The 6,706-nt window shown below is 47.5% G+C and overlaps 1 non-coding gene across 1 annotated transcript; it reads right to left on the reverse strand.

Annotated features, from left to right (window-relative positions):
* Window positions 1–4,720: 4,720 nt before the first annotated feature.
* On the reverse strand, window positions 4,721–4,792 carry TRNAG-UCC (transfer RNA glycine (anticodon UCC)). The gene has a single exon. It is a non-coding gene; the product is annotated as a tRNA-Gly (tRNA).
* Between the last annotated feature and the right edge of the window lie 1,914 nt (window positions 4,793–6,706).

Raw genomic sequence — 6,706 nt, forward strand, 5'->3', positions numbered from 1 at the left:
TTCCACTGGGGCCCTGAGCAGCAACAAGCCTTTGCACAGATCAAGCAGGAGATTGCTCATGCAGTAGCCCTTGGCCCAGTATGGACAGGACCAGAGGTGAAGAATGTGCTCTACTCTGCAGCCGGGAACCATGGCTTGTCCTGGAGCCTTTGGCAGAAGGTGCCTGGGGAGACTCGAGGCCGACCACTGAGATTTTGGAGTCGTAGCTACAGAGGGTCTGAAGCCAACTATACTCTAACAGAGAAAGAAATCTTGGCTGCCTATGAAGGAGTCCAGGCTGCCTCAGAGGTAATAGGCACTGAAGCACAACTCCTCCTGGCACCCCGACTACCAGTATTGGGGTGGATGTTCAAAGCAAAAGTTCCCTCTACGCACCATGCCACCAGTGCTACATGGAGCAAGTGGATTGCTGTTGTCACACAGCGCACCCGTATTGGAAAACTGAATCGCCCTGAGATTCTGGAAATAATTACAAACTGGCTGGAAGGTGAAAACTTTTGTCTCGCTGATGAAGGGGAACAAGAAGTGACACGGGCTGAAGAATCTCCACCATACAACCAACTGCCAGCAGAAGATACACGATACGCTCTCTTTACTGATGGTTCTTGCTGCATTGTGGGAATGAACCGGAAGTGGAAAGCAGCCGTATGGAGCCCCACACGACAGGTGGTGTGGAGAGCCTGGTTCAAGCATGGCTTAAAGAAAGAGGCCATGAAGGTATACAGCTGATGGGAAAGTAAAAGGTAGCTGTAAAGCAGCATTTCCCAGGCTTGATTCTGTAAATAATTAGGTTCCCAAGTAATTCTATAAACAATAAGATTCTCAGACAGTCTTCTCATAACAGGCAAACATTCTGTCCTTGGCTGCTACTAGGAACAGATAGCTGCTCTGGGAACAGGTATGAAGGTTTTGAGAACTTTTCATATCACGGTGAGAACACTGATCCTGGTTTGAATAAACAAACCACAGGTATTGTAAACAAAAGGAGGGGTTCGAATTTTCTCTGTAGCCCATCGTGAGCTCGAATTTTGCAATATGCATGAAGTTAATTAACACTGTTATAAAAGGTGGCTGATTTGATCAATAAATCAGAGTCGATGCTCATCAATCGGATGGTCGTCTCCCTTCACTTCAATAAGGTGGCAGAGGCCACTGAAGGAGAAGGTGGATCAAGCCAACTTGCAGAACTCAAAGCTGTTCAACTGGCCCTGGACATTGCTGAGAGAGAGAAGTGGCCAAAGCTCTACCTCTACACTGATTCATGGATGGTAGCCAATGCTCTGTGGGGATGGCTGGAGAGGTGGAAAGAGGCTAACTGGCAGCATAGAGGAAAACCAATTTGGGCTGCTGAAGAGTGGAAAGACATTGCTACCAGGGTAGGGAAACTGCCTGTGAAGGTCCGCCATGTAGATGCCCATGTACCCAAGAGTAGAGCTAATGAGGAGCACCAAAACAATGAGCAAGTAGACCAGGCTGCAAAGATAGATAGGGGTGTCCAAAATAGACCTAGATTGGGAACATAAGGGAGAGTTATTCCTAGCTCGATGAGCCCATGATGCCTCAGGCCATCAGGGCAGGGATGCCACCTATAAGTGGGCACGAGACCGAGGGGTGGATTTAACCATGGACAGTATTTCTCAGCTTATCCATGACTGTGAGACGTGTGCTGCCACAAAGCAGGTCAAGCGAGTGAAGCCCCTGTGGTATGGTGGGCGGTGGTCCAAGTTCAAGTATGGGGAGGCCTGGCAGATTGACTACATCACACTGCCCCAGATACGCCAGGGCAAGCGCTACGTGCTGACCATGGTGGAGGCCACCACTGGATGGGTGGAAACCTACCCTGTGTCTCATGCTACAGCACGGAACACCATCCTGGGCCTTGAAAAGCAAGTTCTGTGGAGACATGGTACCCCTGAGAGGATTGAGTCAGACAATGGGACTCATTTCAAGAACAGCCTTATCAACACCTGGGCTAGGGAACATGTCATTGAGTGGGTGTACCATATCTCCTACCATGCACCAGCTGCAGGCAAAGTAGAGAGGAACAACGGACTGTTAAAAACCACATTGAAAGCATTAGGTGGGGGATCTTTCAAAAACTGGGAGCAACATCTGGCAACAGCCACCTGGTTAGTTAACACCAGAGGCTCTACTAACCGAGTGGGCCCTGCCCAATCTGAGCCTTTGCAGAGAGTAGATGGAGACAAAGTCCCAGTGGTACGTGTCAGAGGTTTATTAGGGAAGACAGTTTGGATTAATCCTGCCTCGAATACAGACAAACCCATTCGCGGGGTTGTCTTTGCTCAGGGACCAGGTTGCACACGGTGGATAATGCAAAAAGATGGAAGAACACAATGTGTACCTCAGGGAGATCTGATTGTTGGATAAAACCTGTGTAAATATCACTGTTTGCTGAATGTTATTACCATTTTCTGTGTATAGCTGTATAATGGATGTATCATGTATGTACTTGTAGAGTTAGAATTTATATTAGTTTTAGTAGTAAGCAGATGATATGGGGATAAGGGGTGGAATGTCCTGGGTTGACTATATGATGCTTTTATCCCAAATCGTCTTATTATGTTTATGTTGAATAATAAGTTTTGCACCTTTAAGAGTGTTCCAGAGAGTGAAGAGGGGGAGAGAAGAAGTGCACAGTTTGTTTTCAGACATTGCGCTCCTCCTCCACATTCCTGCTCCTGGACTGTGTTGTCTGTGGATTAACAGACAGCTGGACAGAGCTCTTCTTTGGCTTTTTAGTTAGTTTTAGCTAGTTGAGGCAAAGAAGTTCCCTGGACTGTTTTTTTTTCCCTTTTTCATTGGACCTCTTGAAACTGCTCTGGACTGAACACCCAGGAGAGCACCGTCAGCTGCAGCTCTGGCCCACCGGGCCAGGCCTGGCCTGCGACAATTCCAGCACCGGAGGGACTGATCAGAGACTGAGTGAGCTGAGCTTCAACCCGGGGTTTTCTCAGTTTGTCATCTCTTTTAGAGTGGCAAGGGGTCTCATTGTTTGATATTGTGTTGGTTTTATTGTTTAATAAACAGTTTTTTTCCACCTTTCTCCAAGGAGGTATTTTTTCCCTCCCGGACCAGTTGGGGGGAGGGGCCGATTGGATCTGCTTTTCCCACCGGAGCTCCTTTGGGGGATTCTTCCCCAAATTTGCTCTAAACCTGGATAGATGGATATAATGTGCATGTTGCAAAAAGTTTTATAATTGTATAGTGATATCATTATAATATGTCCTCCCATAGTCTTCTTTCCCCTCCCCCTTGTAATAGCCTTGGTAGTCAGGGCATTTGGAGGGGGCCGGCTTGTTACTAGGAGGCACAATATGGCAACATCTGACCTCCTAATAGTGGAGCCCTGGAAAAAGTTAAAGATAGAATCTAAATTGTTATGCTTTGTGCTTTCCCAGATCAACTGCACCTGCGTAAGCAGTATGATAAATTATATAATTTTAAGATGTGATGATTGTTTAGTAATTAAATGTAATTATTATATAACCATAAGAAGAATAATGAGAAACTATGTTGGAAATTCAGAGAGGGGCTAAATTTATGTATACAATAGAACAATATAAGTTTAATAATTAACATGAAAATTATATAACGATAGAGTATAAAAACATGATCATTTCAGATGTATGGTCAGAGTCATATTTGGGTTGAATATACCCCTGACATCCAGAGCTCTTAATAAAAAGCACCGCATATAATCCCCCGTGATTATGTGTTTTTGAACGCTAACACTCCAATCAAGATGTAAGAAAGTAGTCACCACCAATGGATGGAAGAGAAGTTAACTGTCAGTGCAATGGGTCCCCAGACAGGTAATAAGTGACATAGATGCCATGCATTCACAGAAGGCTGATACATTCACTTTCTTAGTAAACCCGTGCTTTTTAGACTTTTTAGACTTTTTTGCTACAGGTGGACTTGATTGGTCCTTTAATTAAAACACCATCACCATTGGCTAATTAAGAAACCACCCTTTGGTAAACACATCTCCATAACACATTCCACATGTTCACAATACCAGGTGCAGCAAGTTAAGATAAGAATTGTTTCTTATTCTTTGATCTTCTGTCGTGGGGTGACAGCCTTTATCCCAGTATCGTGTGTTGTGTCTTTTCTCTCTCTCTCTCTCTCTCTTCCCCCCCCCCCCCCCCCCGGCCGTCTTGCCGCGGCGGGGCAGGGAGGGAGGAGTGAGGGGGACGGGAGCACTTTCGCTTTCTGCTGTTTGGCTTTGCTGGCCGCTTGCTTGCTGGCTGGCTGGCCTGCTTGCTTTTGCTTGCCGCTTTGCTTGCTTACTACTGCCTTAGCCCTAGCTGATAGCTGCCTTTTTTTTCCCTTTGCTGCTTTCTGCGCTGTTTTTTTTTCCTTTTCTTTCGTCCTCTCTTTCTTACCCTCCCCTGAAGATACTGGACCGGCTCCGGACCTGACCTGGGACGTCCGGCGGGATCTCCGGAGCCTGCGAGAGAAGCTCGGCAGCTCGGCGCCCTCCACAACACTGACTGGTTTCTTTTCTTTTCTTGTGTTGGGGAGTGTTCTTTTGTTATTTGTCAATAAATAGGTTTTGTTTTTAACTTTGCTCCTCCGAGAAATTCCTTCCCGAACCCGGTATTGGGGGGAGGGGTGGTTGGAGGTTTGTTTTTTTGGGAGGACTCCCTTTTGGAGATTTCCCCTAATTTGTCCTAAACCAGGACATCCTTTTTGGTTCGTTGGCCAGGAATCGAACCCGGGTCAACTGCTTGGAAGGCAGCTATGCTCACCACTATACCACCAACGCTACTTGGAGTAAGCGGATTGCCCTCATTACGCAGTGCGCTCAAATTGGGAAGTTAAATCGCCCTGGGATCCTGGAAATAATTACAAATTGGCCCGAAGGTGAAAGCTTTAGTGTCGCGGATGAGGAACAAGAGCCAGTGACCCAGGTTGAGGCAGCTCCGCCATACAATCAGTTGCCAGCAGAAGAAACACGTTACGCCCTATTCACCGATGGTTCTTGTCGCGTCATAGGGATGAAACGGAGGTGGAAAGCAGCTGTATGGAGTCCCACTCGACGGGTTGCAGAGGCTACTGAAGGAGAAGGTGAATCCAGTCAATTTACTGAAATCAAAGCTATTCAACTGGCCCTAGGTATTGCAGAGAGAGAGAAGTGGCCAAGGCTCTATTTGTACACTGATTCTTGGATGGTAGCCAACGCTCTATGGGGATGGCTGAAGAGATGGAAAGAGGCGAACTGGCAGCGAAGAGGAAAACCAATTTGGGCTGCGGGAGAGTGGAAAGATATCGCTACTCAGTTAGAGAAGTTACCTGTGAAGGTTCGCCATGTAGATGCCCATGTCCCCAGAAGTAGAGCTAATGAAGAGCAGCAAAACAACCAGCAAGTACATCAGGCTGCAAAGATAGGGGAGTTGAAGATAGATCTTGACTGGGAGCATAAGGGAGAGTTATTCTTGGCACGATGGGCCCATGATGCCTCAGGCCACCAGGGTAGAGATGCCACCTATAAGTGGGCACGAGACCGAGGGGTGGATCTAACCGTGGACAGTATCTCTCAAGTTATTCGTGACTGTGAGACGTGTGCTGCCATTAAGCAGGCCAAGCGGGTGAAGCCCCTCTGGTATGGGGGGCGGTGGTCTAAGTACAAATACGGGGAGGCCTGGCAGATTGATTATATCACACTGCCTCAAACCCGCCAAGGCAAGCGCTATGTACTAACCATGGTAGAAGCCACCACGGGATGGTTGGAAACCTACCCTGTGTCTCATGCCACAGCCCGTAACACTATCTTGGGCCTTGAAAAGCAGGTCCTTTGGAGGCACGGTACTCCCGAGAGAATTGAGTCAGATAATGGAACTCATTTTAAAAACAATCTTATTAATACTTGGGCTAGGGAACATGGCATCGAGTGGGTATACCATATCCCCTATCATGCACCAGCTGCAGGGAAAGTGGAAAGGTATAATGGATTGTTAAAAACCACCTTAAAAGCATTGGGTGGGGGGTCTTTAAAAAACTGGGAGCAGCATTTGGCAAAGGCTACCTGGTTTGTTAACACTCGAGGTTCCACCAACCGAGCGGGTCCTGCTCAGTCTGAGCTCCTTAATATAGCAGATGGGGATAAAGCCCCAGTGGCCCATGTCAGAGCTTTGTTGGGAAAGACAGTATGGATCAACCCTGCCTCGAGTACAGACAAACCCATCTGTGGGATTGTTTTTGCTCAAGGACCAGGTTATACATGCTGGATAATGCAGAAAGATGGAACAACACGGTGTGTACCTCAGGGAGACCTGATTGTGGGATGAGACTCATATATGAATGTCATTGTTTGTTGAATGTGAGACAGAAGGAAACTGTAAGTGTCAAAGGTCTGAGCAAGTAAGATGAGAGGAATGCGTAAGTGACAAAGGTGTGAGTAAGTGAAATGAAAGTTTTTTATTGTATGTTCACGATATGGGATAAGGGGTGGAGTGTCGTGGGGTGACAGCCTTTATCCCAGTATCGTGTGTTGTGTCTGGCAGCTGTGCTTTTTCTCTCTCTCTCTCTCTCTTCCCCCCCCCCCCCCCCCCGGCCGTCTTGCCGCGGCGGGGCGGGGAGGGAGGAGTGAGGGGGACTGGGGCACTTTCGCTTTCGGCTGTTTGGCTTTGCTGGCCGCTTGCTTGCTGGCTGGCTGGCCTGCTTGCTTTGCTTGCCGCTT

This window comes from Melozone crissalis, unplaced genomic scaffold, assembly GCF_028551555.1.
Source record: "Melozone crissalis strain CALT ecotype California unplaced genomic scaffold, PUWL_Pcris_2 ptg000105l_1, whole genome shotgun sequence".
In the NCBI taxonomy this organism is placed as follows: domain Eukaryota; kingdom Metazoa; phylum Chordata; class Aves; order Passeriformes; family Passerellidae; genus Melozone; species Melozone crissalis.